We start from the raw sequence: 16,312 nt of genomic DNA on the forward strand, positions 1-16,312 counted from the left end.
TTAGGATGAGGTACAGAAAAATACTGGTTTTAAAAATAGAATCATTTTATTCTTGAGACCACTCACCTACCGAGCAAGTACAGGATAAGAAATGGTAATTACATTCTTCTGAGAATTTCAGAGTCTTAATCTAGGCCTCCTCAACACTAGCCACACTCAAAGAAAAAAGACTTCTATCAACATGAAATCTACTTTAATGACAAAATGTACAAATAATACAAAACAAAACACCTTTAAACTTTTTTTTTAAATGTTTATTTTATTCCTTAGAGAAAGAGAAGAAAAAGAGAGACAGGAACATCGACCTGTTCCTATATGTGCCCTGACTGGGGGTTGAACTGGCAACCCCTGCGCTTCGGAAAGATGCTCTAATCAACCGAGCTATCCAGTCAGGGTAACACCTTTAAACATTTAAAGTTAGTTAGGAAATGCTTATAATATATAACCAGGAAGAATGAACAATATAGGTAACAGGTTATTTTGTCATAAAGAATGGAGTTTTCAATAGTTAAAAACCGTGTCAAATCTTACAATATTATTTGAAATTCTAACTCTGTGATTATAATTTCTAATGAACAGTCTCAGCTACTAGTCCAAGTCCTATTACATGATTTTAGTGAGCCGAGTGTCTGACAGGAAAGCAATGGAAGTGGAAGAACACAGGATTTTAAGAGTCAGCAGACCTGGATGGGTTCACTGCTCACTTGAAGTGTGAAACCCTGAACTCCCTTAAACTCCTGCAGGGTCATTTCTTCATCTATAGAATACTGGTAAGAATATTTTTTCTCATTGGTTTACTTGTGAGCATCACCTAGACTTACCTAGTTAAGAGTTTTATGCTCACTGAAGTGTTGTCCCACCAGATGGTCTCAATAGAATAGCTGCATTTTCCCATGGGTTTATAAAATATACTTGAGTCACTGGAAAGGAGAGAGAAGCTGGGAGAGAAGCCCTGTGGGAGCCCCACACACAGAGAACTCTGCCCTTTTTATTAGGAAAAGAACTGCCATACTCCCTGAGGACGAGCCTACGCCAACAAAGAATGCTGTGGATAATATGCTGCTGACTGCGTACACGCACATCTCATTCTTTACTCTGGGTGACACACCTTCCTTTACCTTGATTTTATAAATTTGGGTGGAAGGATGGAGCACAGCTCTCAGACCTCCCACGGAAGAAAACATCCTGGATATGGAATGCCCAGGAAAAAACAAATGTGGATACTAACCCTAGTACACACAAATTTTTAAAAATTCAACTCACATAATCAAATAATTAGCAATAATATAAATAACGTATGAGCACAGTTATGTTTAGGTGTCAAGAGTGATACTCAGATAAAGGGCCCAATGGAAAGATGATTTCTATTATTCCATCTTCAGAAATACATGAAGCCACCTACAGCCACTGAGGAAAGGCTAACTAACTATGATTCACATAATCAACATTCAAATATTCATTGCCAGTTGTAATTTTATTTAAGGAAGAAGAAGAGATTTGGTTTTCTCACTTTTAAAATATTAACCACTTGACAGCTTTTTGAAAAGTCATTTGTAATACTTACTAAATACTCAGCATATGCCAGGAAACTGTTTTAGGTGCTTTGAATGTATCATTTTATTTAATTCTCATAATAATCTCAAAAGGTAGGTACTATTATTATCCTTACTTTTAGAAAAAGAAACCATAGAAAAGAGAAGTTCTAAAACATGCCCCAAATCATATACCTTATTAAGGGAAAGCTAAAATTGGAATCAGGGCTGTCTATAGCCAGAGCTCAAAACTTGGACTCTACCATCTAATAAAATAAATATTGGCCTGACCTGTGGTGGCGCATTGGGATAAAGCATCGACCTGGAACACTGAGGTTGCCGGTTTGAAACCTTGAGCTTGCCTGGTCAAGGCACATATGGGAGTTGATGCTTCCTGCTCTTCCCCCTTCTCTCTCTCTCTCTCTCTCTCTCTCTAAAAATCAATAAATAAAATATATATAAAAAAGAAAATGTCTATTCAGGTATTTAAAAATATATATTTAAGCAGGATATACACTATACTTGTTTCAAAAGCTTTAAAGACACTAGATTTTCAATGACGTTCATGGATCAGTCTCATTGATTAATTAATCATGTCACATGGACATATGGCTGAATCAGCTTTTGGAAATGGTGCTAACACAAACCACACATCACCAGGCCTCGTCCTGATGCAATGAAAGCTTCTGCCAAACTACTAACCAGATTCATCCATGTGTGGCTGCAACATATAAAGATACAATTTTTGCAATGAAATACCGAGATCTAAAAACTAGGATCATTATTTCATTCATAATGAGTCATGGACTTTTTGCCATTCCAATTTTCACTGTGAAGCACTTTAAATAAAGAAAGCTTCCCCACTTTTAAGTTCTACGGGCTCTTCCTCAGTCTCATAATCATCAACTTCCTAATTACAAGAGGATCGCTGACCATCTCTCTAACCACCTCCATCCTTTCTAAGTGGGTTTGCTGTCTGCCCCTCTGGACCACTCCTCTGGGTGAAATCTCCCCAAAGCCGACTTTGTACATCTCTCCCACCATTCCTTCAGATGACTACTCATCTTGTACACAATCACATTTGCACCTTCTCTACACATCTGGTTCTAAATGTTCTTTCTATGAGAATCTGTCGACTCAAATAGTATGAAGAAAATAGTCCACAATTCTGTTATACCTTTATTACTACAGCTTTCTCTGAGGGGACAACCGCGGGGTCATGTGACAATGTTACCCTGGACACAAAGCCCTGAGAATTCTTTGGGTTCTGTGGCTGTTGCTGTAGCCTTTTGGTTTCTGGGGTACAAAGATGGCTAATTCCTCAGATGAGTTCAAGAGACCTTTCTCAGGCCTGCACTAGGCAGAACAAAGAACTCAATTCTTAAGACTAACAAAATAAGTGATAACCTTTGGATTCCAAATAGGGAAAGATGTGATGGTACACTAGGGTCCTTAAAACACTTTAAAATGACAAACGTACAAAGCTAAAGAGGAGCAATTTCTAGTCTAGTCTTCATTAACAGGACTGATCCCAGCCAGTCTCATTTTGTTCCCTGGTTCCCTCTCTCCTGCTTCTTCGGTATCCAAAAGTCCCTCATTGCTGCCCTTTAACCGGCTCTCTAAAGGCACCAACCAACCATTCCCTGCTCTGTCCCATCACTAACAATGAAATTTGGAGCCCAGAACATTTTTTTCCTTCTTCACCAAGTCTTCTTCATGTTTGTTAGACTTGCAGATGTCGACCAGAAATTAAGGACAGAGGGGAATATTACACAAAAGCACATTAAATTAATCTCCAACTAGTAATATAAAAAGAGACAGGTCAAGAAAGCTTTCCTACTGTGCCTTAAAAAAACCCTGTAGCACCTACTCTCAGGGGCAAGGGAATCAGGGTGTGGCAAGCAAGGGCACCCAGGGTGTGACAGGTAAGGGGCACCATTCTCAAGTGCCACACTGCACTTGCGTGACTCTGAGTGAGTGCTCCCAGGTTTTGTGCCCTGTAGGGTCTCACTTTCCTTATTCTAAAGGCCCTACCCCATTCTGCCTACAAGTCCAATCACTAAGATGGTCCCACTAGACAAGGAGGAAAAACTTAGCTGCTTTCCAGTCACTGCCTAGGGAGAAGCAAGTGGTTCTACCTTATCCTCTAATTTCCCACTCATCTCTAATTTACAAAATGAAGCAGGTAAGACAGTATCAGAGCTAAGGGAAAGCCACCCAAATGTCATTATTTTATTTTCCACATTGGGATATAAGTTAACAGTAAAAATCACAATTTCCATTTCTACTTCTTAATATAAGAAGAAGATTGGAAGCAAACATTCAAATGATCTTTAGAAGCAAAATGGCAGTTAATATCAGCCTGTTTTTCTAAAAGCATTATTTGGTGTATCAAAAAAAAATAGCAATCTTTAATTATTTCATCCTTCACACAATTCATATTCTGACAAGGCAAAATGTGCAAAAAACCGCACAGTAAAATTGTCTAGTGGCACAAGAGAAAATATTAACAAACTGAATGGAAGCTTGGATCAACTGGCTGGAAACAGTATAGTTTTTAATGTTACTTATTTATATCTAATTTTCAAAGTAACAAAAGTAGCAATATCCCTCTGAAGCATGAGAATGTTAAATATTTAATTTCTTGAGATTATGTACAAATTATCAAGAATAAAAATCATGAGTAATTTTTTGCTTACAGAGATATCTGAAGTTTAAGTTACTCTAAATCATTAATACTTCCATTTATCCTCCAACCAGAACTTTGTCTACTTCTAAATAATTTTGATCCCTTTGATTAATTACCATAAATCCCAGAGCCCCTGAAAGAAAAGATTGTTTCTATCGAACAAGAATAAGAATTCTGCATCTTTTAAGTTAGTCATCTCCTTCCAATCCACACTCAAATTTATACCCAGATGCACTGGTTTATCCCTAAACACACCATGCTCCTGTGTGCCTTTCTAGGCTTTGCATATACTATATATTTGCCAGGCTATTGTAGAAGGCCTTCGCCCACTTCCTAAAAACATACTCACCTTTAAATACTTGGCTCAAGTGATATCCATAAGCAGCCATCCTTAAACTCTATGCATTTACATTACTTCTCCACAATGTGCTCCCATAGCACCTTCTTCATTCCACTACTGCATAATTTATAACATGACTATAATTATTTACTACCTGCCTAACTTCCAGTAGACTCGCTGTAAGCCTAAAGACTGAGCAACATCAGGTCTGACTACAAATTTGCTAATGAAGAGAACTATGGAAGGTAATGGTGAAAAGGCTTTGATCCTTTTGCAAATGATTCGAACCTTGAAGTCTATTACTTCTTCTAATTTTGTACTATTAGGAGTTATTTATAAATTATAAAAAAAACATAATTTGGTACATATATTATCAATTTTTCTATCAACTTGCAAGATTCAGCTAGATTTTCCCCAAAGGAAGTAAAACAGTTCTGCAGCTGATGCACAAAACAAACGCCCCTGCTTCACACAGTCTCTATTAAATACACACAAAAACTCACACTTGAAGTATTTACAAAAAAATATTCTCCTATTTACATGAGGGTTCATCCAAAAATCAGGAAACCACAAAAGAAAAAAGCATACCACAGGAGAATTTACAGGGAAAAGTGGGTGTAGTTCAACAGCACAATGCATGCCTTTCAATATAAAAATAAGTGCTTAATTCAAACAATGCAGATCAGCTTTCTCCTGTAAACTGAGGGTGACCACCTGTGCAGTTAGTTATGATTACCACCTACACTGTCTAGTTCAATGGACTATAAAGATGCACCAAGGAAGTGTGAGATATAAGTACATACACACTTATAAATAAAATGTATACAGCAGCACAGCTAAAATAACAGAGACAGAATTAACAGGTGTCCAATTTCTTGACATATTGAGCACGGGGACACACTGCTGTTTATGGTATATAGGGTGCTGGGCCCCACACATCCAGGAAACACACCACAGTCTAGTGGGAATGGCAGCCAGGAATGCAGTCGTTCAGCCCAGCACAGCCCAGTGACTCTGGTGATCCCCACGTTACTTATTTCTGTGGAAAGTCCATCTCAATAAATGCATTTTTACATTAAGTTTATCTTTTTCAAGAAGGCATATAACGAAATCTTAAGATAGTTGGTTTTGAAAAATACTGAATACATTTTCAACTTTTGGAATATAAACCTTTGTTTTAGGAAATGTGTAATAACTTAAAATTAACAAAAAATTATTTTCCTATAATTCTTTTTTGACAGAGACAGAGAAAGTCAGAGAGAGGGACAGGTAGGGAGAGAAAGACAGACAGGAAGGGAGATGACAAGCATCAATTCCTCATTGCGGCATCTTAGTTGTTCATTGATTGCTTTTTCATTTGTGCCTTGACTGGGGGGGCTACAGCAGAGCGAATGACCCCTTGTTCAAGCCAGTGACCTAATGCTCAAGCCAGTGACCATGGGGTCATGTCTATGATCCCATGCTCAAGCCAACAACCCTGTACTCAAGCTGGTGAGCCCGTGCTCTAGCCTGATGAGCCCGCGCTTCAAGCTGGCGACCTCAGGGTTTCAAACCTGGGTTCTCCACATCCCAGTCCGATGCTCTATCCACTGAGCAACCACCTGGGCAGGCTCCTGTAATTCTTGGAAGATAATTATCATTAGTACTTTTGTTTACTGTATTCCCATTTATTATAAAGTAAATATACTTTAGCCCTGGCCAGTTGGCTTGGTGGTAGAGCATCAGTCCAGCATGCGGAAGTCCCAGGCTCAATTCCCAGTCAGGGCACACAGGAGAAGCAACCACCTGCTTCTCCACTCCTCTCTCTCCCCCTGCTCTTTCTTTCTCTCTTTCCCTCCTGCAGCCATGGCTTGAAGGGTTCCAGGGAGTTGGCCCCAGGTGCTGAAGATGGCTCCATGGCCTCACCTCAGGCACTAAAACAGCTCAGTTGCTGAGCAACAGCGCAACAGCCCCAGATGGGCACAGCATCACCCAGCAGCGAGCTTGCTGGGTGGATCCCAATCTGGGTGCATGTGGAGTATGTCTCTCTGCCTCCCCACCTCTTACTTAATAAAATAAATAAAGTAAATATACTTTAAAAAATACATGACTATAGGATATTATAATTCTTATCATGTCCTTATGTCACTTTTTAGTTACTATTATTTTTCCATTTCATTAATAGTCAAACAAATTAGGTAAGTAGGTGTTTAAGTAGGTAGATAAACACACAGATTCTACTACTGGCTGCAGTATAGGACACCTTCTACTTGCATTATATGAGCATTCTTACTTCTCCCACTGACAACATTAGGAACTACATAGGCTGCTCATGCTACTGTTTATGTATAGGTCACATATGTGTTATGTACATGGTTTTGAATCTTTAATAATATAATATACAAGATATATTTCTGTTAAGTATTAAGATTGAAAAACCTTTAGGTCTACAACTGTTCATATTCTTTTTTAAACTGTCTACTAAGAACTACAAACTAATTTTTAATTGGGCATTGAGTATTTTCTTACTGAAATTCTTTATATATGTATATTAACTATTTCTTATATATTATAGAGAATCTTTTTGTGACTTGACATATATTAAATTTGTTTTATCTTAATGTAACTATATATGAATCATTTCTTTTTAACCTTTGCTACTGTGTTTTAGTTTATCTTTCCCCCTAATCTATCAGATATTCATGCACATTCTCTTCTAGTATATTTATTACTATACTTTTATATTCATTATTTGTAATGGCATTTATCAATACATTATTCTGAGCTTTCTACTCTCTTCCAAATATTTGTCTGTTTTATGAATATCATACTATTTTTAATTAATATTTAGCATTACAAGTTCTTCATTATCCCTCTTTTCATAAACATTTTGTGGCTCTTATTTTTTCTATAAAAATGAAATTCAGAATCACTAACTTGTAAAAAGTTACTGCTGAAATTTTGATCAAAATTATATTATACTTAAGAGAATAAAAAGAATGAATTGTTATCACTTCTCGGCCTTTTGGCTAAGATCAAGTGTAAAAAGAATGAATTGTTTTTGTATCTAGAAACATTGGGTATCTACATCCTTACGGTAAAGCTTAATAGTTTCCTTCATACATACCATTCACCTTTTTCACAAAGCTTAATCCTCAGCATATGTTTTGTTGTTACTATGAATGGGCTTCTTTTTCTCATATTTTTGAACTGATTATTTTTACTGTATAGGTCATATTACATTATTTATAATGGAACCTTACTACACTGTATTAGTTTCAGTTGCTCATCTTGGGGATTTCTTATCTATGGATAATTTTATCCTTTCCAACAATTCTCTCCTTAGGTCCTTTTTTCTTTTCTTAATACATTACCTTGATATTGTAGAGCTATTTTAAATAGTAATAATAGCTGGTTATGCTGTTTAATAGGAAATAAAATTCTAGTGTTTCATCATTATTAGTGTTTTGGCTATTGACAACTTGATTCCAATTTTGTTTAAAAAATTATAGATACTTCTCATAAAACATTAACTGTAGAATTCTCTAAACAGTGAGATAATGGGTGATTTTATTTTCCTTCACATTTTGCCAGTAAATGAGTTATTTAGGTTTTTTAAAACAACCTTTATACTTTTTAAAATTTAAATTTTGTTGATATATGTTTTTAAAAGAATCATTCACTTGATTAAGATTGTCATACATATGTGGAAAAGTAATTACACAAGTATTATCACTTTTTATCTATAGATGACTACAATTACGGCCCTAATTATATATATATATATATATATATATATATATATATATATATATATATATATATATATGATGTAATTTATTTATTAGACTAGCTACAAACTCTTCCAATTTATTTTCCAGAATGAGTGGGCACACACACCCTGTACTGCCATTTCTCTAGACACTCCTTACTTACAGAGACCATTTCTAACTGCAGGTCATCTTGATTAGCAATTAAGATCCCAATACTCTTAATGCTAAGACTTGCATTTAACAAACACATCTGGCAATTTCTTCAAATCCTGTTTTTTTCTTCATTAAGTAACCATTATATTAAACCTGTCCTGCTATCTGAAATTAGTCTTAAAAACTGTCCACTTTCAAGTATATACAGGTAAACTTTTCTTTTTTACTCTACCAGTCAGTTTCAAAATGCTAAAAAATGCAAACTGTTACCCACGTCCTAAAAACAGAAATGAAACAATTAGGTCACATAGATGGCTTCATTCTTGGAGGGGGAAAAAAAGATGATGAATGCAACCAGAATGTTTATTGTCACTGATATTCTTCAGGCCTGGATTCCAAGTACGCGGCTTGATGCAAGTTACTATGACAACTTAAATTACAGAAAATGCCCCCTTCTATCAAGTTGTTTTCTTCACAAGATCATTTCAAGCCTCCTAAAATCTGTTTGCATGAATTACCTGTAATAATAAACATCTCTTAACCAGTTTTATTTAGACATGCCCAATCTAAACCCTGAAAATCAAGTGTAAGCATATAAAAATAAATTCCATTAAGTCTACATGCGACAAAAAATCTAATCTGAAAACATACACATACACAGCTTAAAATATAAAATGTTGAGAGTAGTTTGAAACTACTTCTTATTACCAGAAACACAGTATATTACCACCATATGTTTCATCACAGAAACTGTGGGAAATTACTTACAAGGCCATTTTCAAAGAATAATATAGAGCTAAATCCTGTTTATCATTATTTCCCCCTCACTAATGGTTTCACAGGAAGGCTCCAGAAAAGGAGGTGGGGGAAGTCCTATTTCAAACATAAAGAGAAGCAAGTAAACAATCTGTGACATTTTATTTTGTTTTATCCTATCTGCCTTTTTTCTTTTATTATTTTACAGAAAATATGGGCTTTAAAGTTTGCTCTCACAGTTTCAAATTAATAAACCTAAAAAAGATGCCTTGTGATAAACTGTGAATTATTCACTATCATCATGCTTTAAAAGAATAATGGATTGGAAAAAACTGCATCATTATAGAGAAAATGTGATTTAGTAGAAATAATCTGATTGCAAGACATTAAAAATTTCAAGTAGCTCCATGAGAAAAAAGCTAGAGGTCTTTTACAATGTAGCAGTGCTGAGAATTAAAAGCTGGCTTTGTTGCTCATTAAAGTTAACAAGACTAAACTTGGACGCCTCATTCAGAAAGACGTGGGGAACTCACACGCCCTTCCCTTCTATCAGAAGCTGGGTTATTTCAGTAACTAGCACAGGCAAAAAAAAAAAAAATATTACAATGTTCATGTATAGCTATACCCTAGCACAGGAGTCTTTCATTTATGTAAACCAAGCAAAACTTAATTTAAAAAGGAAAACAAAGCAGTATGCCGAAAGAGCCTCTTTGCACTTGTCACCAATCAGTTATTTAGCCCTGGCTGGGTAGCTCAGTTGGTTAGAGCATCATCCCAATAGATGAAGGTTACAGTCCAATCCCTGGTCAGGATACAATAATCAATTAATGAGTATCAACTAATGAATGAATAACTAAATGGAGCAACAAATCAATGTTCTTCTTGCTCTTTCTCTCTCTAAAATATCAATAAAAACATTTTTAAAAGTCCTTTAATGTTTACTATACTGAGTGAGCACTTGAGCAGAAACAGCAAAAAATGAGAACTCTTTGGCAGCAAACCCCAAGCCACTGATACATCTCCTACCTGTATTAGTAGATAACTACTAATTTTCCAAAACAAATAATTAAAATAATTAAATTGTTCAAACTCAAATGTACATAATCCCTCAACATTAAACTTGAACCACAGTTCCTTCTTAGTATAACTTAATATATAAATCCTAAACAGAAATGATTCATGAGTAAAAGAATGACTTACAGAACATATTTATCAGTAATGGGAGCTAAAACTAAAATTTAAGTGCCTATCTAATCATGGAGAGAACTTTAGTCAGTTGAAATAATATATTTTTTTTTCTTAAGTTTTTCTTCCTTAGCCTGTATTACAAATAGAAAAACATTATAAAGAGCAGGGCTCAACTAGGATTTTTTAGGTCTTACATGGACACAAGCTTGCCTCACTATGATCAGACTCTCATTTACTGTCAACATGTGTGGCCTTCTAGTAATAGTTTTTCCTAACCCACAAGCAAAGTAGCAGAATCCATAGAACAACTGAGACGGTGAGAATACGGACTTGTGCTTTGAGAAATCTATTTCTCCCACATAGTCGAGTAATTACTAGAGGTACTAAGGCTATATATACCTTTTTATTTCAGGGGGACATTAATGTATGTGAGACCTTCAAAATCCACTGTCCATGCAAAAATGCAAGCACATAACTTTTTCAAATGAGGGACTGAGGAATTTATGAGACAGTACGCTGGTTGGTGCCTTACACAGTTTATTCACTTGTAAAATGGGAACAGTTCATTCATAAGTAATTCACTTAACTACAAACAAGGTCAAATTATTTTCCCTCCTGGGACCAGTAAGTCACTTTGATGTTCAAGAGATAAGAAACACACACATCAAACATATAAACAGCAAGTGGAAAATAATTTAGTTGTATATTCTTATTTCAAGGGATTTTGTGCCACCCTTTACTTAATGGGGCCAATATTGACACTATTAAAGAGATACAAGCTCAAACTGTAGGATGTTTTTCAGATCTTAACCAAAACCTCCTGGCCTTTCACTGTGAGAAATACGTAGGTCTCTACTTTAAAAGAGGCTGTTCATTTAAAGCATTAGTAGAATAGTGTTCAGGATGCCCAAGAGTGGCAATTCAATTTGTAAAATTGTGCTTCAAACTCCAAAATTTGGAAACCAAAGCATATTTCATGATGCTAATAGTGTCACTCCAAATACGAACCTAGGATTTACATTACAGTGGCAAAAGACACCATCGCTAATCACATTTACACTTACACAAAGGGCTTACAAATGATGACTCTTATGAGTTCACCAGTGAATATAATCTCTAAAAGTCTCCCAAACTTTGAAAAACATTTGTTTTAAAGTCACTGAAAGTGATACTCTTCTAGATGCATGTAAGGAGCGGGAATTTACGAACTCACCTGTTCCCGCTGCACTCTTCAACGGGGAGGTGTGAGGTAGTCTTAAGGAAGGGGTGAGCACCAGACCCAAGCACCTGAAAAGGCAGTGTTGTTATAGCCCTGGTGAGTTTTTATCTGAAAAGTGTTACATCACCCATTTTAACTTATAATTATTAAAGAGCAAAAATATAAGCCTTCTTCTCGGGCTTTCCCCAAAATTTTTCCTCCCCTTTCTGACCCTCCCTGTTACTCATCGGAATTGCAGTACTTGTGGGGTGGGTTTGTTTGGTTTGGTTTCAATTAGTATTTTTGTGCCTTTGAAAAAGGAATTTCAGTTGTTTCTTAAAAAGGTCTTTTGATGGGTCCATGGTGTTCTGGGAAAGACTCCGTGCCTTCTTTTTCTCCAGTACTACAATAATTTCTTGAAAGCAGTTTAACAGTTAGACGTCTGGAAAATTGCCTAAAGTCAGGGCCTAAAACTGAAACTGAAGGGGAGAGCTCAGGCTTTCAAAGCTGAAAAATAAAAACAAAAGCATGCCTTACTTCTCTTGGTGAGTACAGATTACCAACACTAGCTACCTAGGAAAGAGGGTCACTTGGCACCAGTTCTTTGACCGTTCTATCGCCTAATGCTGGGAGAATGTGAAACTCTGGCATGACTAGTTATAAAGAAGGCCTCTGAAAGAAATCTTGGCTACAAGGCAAGAATTGACGCAATTCCTATGTCTGCTACATTGAGACTATGCCTTGAACAGATGTTTCTGCATTTATTTATAAATAGAAAGGTTTACTTTGAAATAAGACCATCTCCCATCAGCCATTTCTTAACTATACCAAGAAAGTGAACTGCCGTATTTCCCCATGTATATAAATTCACCTTTTTTGAAAATATTTGGGGTCTAGAAACTGGGTGTGTCTTACACAGTGGTTGTAGAGTTTTTACTTGCATTTCCCACTTTTTCACCCTTGTTTTTGCACTCGTTGTTGAAGACAGTGATATATCATCAGACTCAGATGAGGACAAGCTCATGGATGGGAGTTTTGATAGTGATGAGGAGTTGTATGAATTCTATAATGAATAAAACTTGAGTTCAATAACTTTATGTAATACATTTTTTCCCCAAATTTTGGGTCCCAAAATTAAGGTGCATCTTATACATGAGTGCATCTTATACATGGGAAATACAGTACTTTTATTATGAAGAGAAAATGCCACCAAAAAAGTTACATTCTCAGTTAAGAAATAATATGAAATATCAAATTAGAAATAGTATAAGGAGGAAAGAGCTGGAGGCCTCCAAATCTTATGCAAGCTATCAGAAAATATATAAATTTCAAACACAACTGAAGACGGTAGAAGTTAGTACAAAGTGTCCCCTTCCATACCTGGGTTCTCCTTGCTCAGCTACTACAAACCTGAATGGAGACATTGTCTCCAAATCGGTTACTAGACTAACACTTCATATAATGTAATAGTTTTTTAATAAAAACTCCACTCACTTCCGGATCATTTTTTACATAGTGTCACAGCTGCAGTGTTACAGCTGTGGTGCAAAGGTGCATTAGTGTATGCTTCCAAGTTTTACAAGAAAAAGAGACCAGCAGTCACGTTAAATTTTTTTTCTAATGAGAATGAATAGGCTTTAAGCCAGCCAGGTATCACAGAATTCCTGTTTTATCCTCGTATCAGATGGGCTAGAGCCTTCTGGCTTCAACAGACCTACTTATCTCCTAAAGAAGCTTCAGGAAAGACACATATTGAGGAGGTTCGGTAGGGGCCTGTCGGGGAGCGTGATGTCACCGGGAAAGCATGAAGGGGCAACCCGGCTGGAAGAGAGGCCTGGTGGCACATTCAGAATGGTGCGAGAAGAGGCTAAATGTTCTAACCACCCTAATTCCCACCTTGGGGCCAAGAAGCTATCTGGAATCCAGCCTAGCTGGCAAGGGGTTCTTCTTTATTTAAATCAAAATCTCCTTTCCTATCCATCTTTTCTTCTTTAAAGTCTCATTGTTCTTTTTAGTTTTGTTTTCAAGGAAATCTTGAAAGTGGGCAGTTGAGAAGGGGTTTCTAAAATTGACATCATCATTATTCTTTTCCTTAATTTTTATTTATTGATTTTAATGAGAAAGGAAGACAGAGAGAAAGAAAAAGAGAGAGAGATCTGTTCCAGTATGTGCCCTGACCAGGGATCAAACCAGCAACCTCTGTGCTCAGGATGATGCTCCAACCAACCCAGCCATCTGGCCAGGGCTCATTCTTATTTGTCCATAAGAAAAAAAGTATTACTGTCAGAGCCAAGGAGATTATGATGCTTATTCCTTCATAGATAATTCAGAATGAGTCTAACTTATGTATATGCTGATATTAAAATTTCTCCCTTTTAGACTTTTATAACTAAAATTCTGGATGAGTCAAGGCTCTTTGGGATGGGACGGGAAGTGTCCCAGTCCTGCCGGAGTCCTGGGAATGTGCTTGGGGTACCTGTGGGAAATGCCAATCCTGACAAGAAGGGCAGGATTCGGGCTCTTGTTCATGTGTCCTCACCTCTCTAGTCCCTGTGAGGCCTCAACTGTCTCCATGCCTGGCCTCACCAACTTTTTGTGTTGACCAAACTCCAACTCATCCTCCAAGAGACAACTCAAATGTCTCATATCCCCTGCAAACCTTTCCCTCATCCACAATGATTATTCCAGGTATTTCCAAGTGGCTGGCTAATAGCACTCATGGGCACTGTTCCTAAACCCTCACAACCCTATGAGGTAGGTAAGCTGTAATACAGGGGTCGGGAAACTTTTTGGCTGAGAGAGCCATGAACGCCACATATTTTAAAATGTAATTCCATGAGAGCCATACAACGACTCGTGTACATTACGCATTATCCAATAAAAATTTGTTGTTGTCCTGGAGGACAGCTGTGATTGGCTCTAGCCACCCTCAACCAAGAACATGAGTGGTAGGAAATGGATTGTAATACATGAGAATGTTTTCTATTTTTAACATTATTTTTTATTAAAGATTTGTCTGTGAGCCAGATGCAGCCATCAAAAGAGCCACATCTGGCTTGCGAGCCATAGGTTCCCGACCCCTGCTGTAATAAAAGAATAATCAGAAAAGAAAACTAAAGAACAGAAAGGTTAAATAACTGGTCCAAGGTCACACAGCTATTAAGTAAGAGAATCAGGAACTGAACTCAACCAAATAGACTTCAGAGCCCACAATCCTAAACTGACCTCACCAGTTCCAGTATGTCTCACTACTGTCATGCCTGCCTTTGCTTGAGGGCAGAGCCATTTGCACTGATAACTGCACTCACATTGTTCAGCACACAGAGGTGCTCAATACATGTCCACTGAGGCTTGATGAATTCAGAAGGCTTTACAGAATGGCAGCGGGCTTTTCAGTGATGCTAAGCTTATCGTCAGTGAAAGCCCTGTCTAGCTAAATAATTCCTTTTACCTAGATATAATTCTCCTATGACCACATGTCTGAAAAAGAGATATCTATTACCTAAGTAACTGAAATGGACCAATAATCAGCATATACCAACATGTGCAATTGAGGGTAAAAGGAAGGGATAAACATTGTAAACCTCTATATTTCAATAATTACATTATGTTGATAAAATTAAAAGTAAGGTTATTCACTGGAGTCTTCGAAATATGTGCTAAAGATAAGGCATTCTCCTATTTTGGTAGCTAGACTCTAAGACTGCTTCCGAAGACCCTTGCCTCCTAGTCTTCAGACCATTGTGTATTCTCACAGGCAGCAGGATATCATGAAAATAACATATGGTGTCCAGGCTAGGTCATAAAAGGCAATTCCGTTGCCCTCTTGCTCTCTGATCACTTGTTCATGTTATATACGAACTTTCAAGTAGCCCCATGAAGAGGTCCACGTGGTAAAGAAGCGAAGCTTCCTGCCAATAACCAGTTCAAATCTGCCAGGCATGAGAGCAAACCACCCTGGAAGCAGCCTTTCCAGCCAGGCTGGCCCTCATATAAAGTACTTACTGCTTGGAAGGATACGTGCACTGGAACGAGTGAAAGACCCTGAACCACAGCACCCCACCCAGGACACTCCTGGGTTCCCGATCCAGAGAAACTAAGTGAAATACAATGTTCACTGTTAAAAAAATAATAATGTTTAATAAATAATGTTTATTGTTTTAAGTCCCTAGTTCAAGACAGTTTGTTATATTGCATTAGGTAACTACTGTATCTATTGTCACCCACACAGCCTTTATTTAAATCAGTTTAAGAATGCAAATAGGAGTTATTGATATAAATGAACACAAGTTTTTGCAATTTCTATACACTGAACACAAGCAAAACAATGATTAATAACTCAAGGGCAAAATAAACTCCAGTTTCCAGAAGGCAGTGCCTTTTTTCCCCCCACAAATGAAGTATAGGATGCAGGCTTTCATTTGCTTGTGGATGTCTCTTAATGACTACTGACTCAGTCTACTCCCTTCCTCCAAGTGAGGCCCACCAGGATGGATAACCAAGGGGTAACAGTGGTATTTTTTATTACTGCAGAAATCAGAAAAGAGCTTACTGCTCTGGTTGTTCAAGTCCTCTAGGCCAGTGGTCCCCAACCTCTTTTGGGCCACGGACTGGTTTAATGTCAGAAAATATTTTCACGGACCGGCCTTTAGGGTGGGACGGATAAATGTATTATGTGACCGAGATAAGCGTCAAGAGTAAGTC

General features: G+C 37.1%; 1 protein-coding gene across 2 annotated transcripts in view; it reads right to left on the minus strand.

Moving 5' to 3' along the window:
- The window catches only part of RASSF8 (Ras association domain family member 8), a 113,554-nt gene that overhangs the window by 56,766 nt on the left and 40,476 nt on the right, over positions 1 to 16,312 (minus strand). The window contains exon 1 of one of the 2 annotated variants that reach the window (XM_066354161.1): positions 11,624 to 11,697. The exons of the other annotated variant lie outside the window; for it this stretch is intronic. The gene's annotated coding sequence lies outside the window, so the exon portion shown is untranslated. Of the gene's footprint in view, positions 1 to 11,623; positions 11,698 to 16,312 lie in introns of those variants that run through there. 2 annotated transcript variants of the gene reach the window in all.

Source organism: Saccopteryx leptura, chromosome 1 (genome assembly GCF_036850995.1).
Source record: "Saccopteryx leptura isolate mSacLep1 chromosome 1, mSacLep1_pri_phased_curated, whole genome shotgun sequence".
In the NCBI taxonomy this organism is placed as follows: domain Eukaryota; kingdom Metazoa; phylum Chordata; class Mammalia; order Chiroptera; family Emballonuridae; genus Saccopteryx; species Saccopteryx leptura.